Below are 316 nucleotides of genomic sequence, written 5' to 3'. Positions count from 1 at the left end.
TCTCACCCCCACCCCCACACACACACGTCAGTCATCAGTCACTGGGTCATTAAGATGGATCAGCAGTTAAGAGTACTTGTTGCTCTTCCAGAGGACCTCAGTTCCATTTCTAGCATCCATGTCAGATGGGGCATAATCATCTGTAACTGAAGCTCCCAGGGATCCTACACCCTCTTCTGGCCTCTAGAATCCTACATTCAAATGGCGCACACACATACCACATACAAATGAATACAAATGAAGGAGTAACTGTGTGAAGACTGTATTGCAGATTTCGAATGTATAATCTTCTTGCCTTGGCCTCTGTGCCCAGTCC

General features: G+C 46.5%; 1 protein-coding gene across 4 annotated transcripts in view; it reads left to right on the top strand.

Annotated features, from left to right (window-relative positions):
• The window catches only part of Atg5 (autophagy related 5), a 103,480-nt gene that overhangs the window by 21,227 nt on the left and 81,937 nt on the right, over window positions 1–316 (top strand). The gene's annotated exons all lie outside the window — the stretch shown is intronic.

The sequence above is a fragment of the Mastomys coucha genome, unplaced genomic scaffold (genome assembly GCF_008632895.1).
Source record: "Mastomys coucha isolate ucsf_1 unplaced genomic scaffold, UCSF_Mcou_1 pScaffold3, whole genome shotgun sequence".
NCBI lineage: Eukaryota > Metazoa > Chordata > Mammalia > Rodentia > Muridae > Mastomys > Mastomys coucha.
The sequence above is the reverse complement of the archived record's forward strand: the minus strand, read 5'-3'. Positions and strand labels throughout refer to the sequence as shown.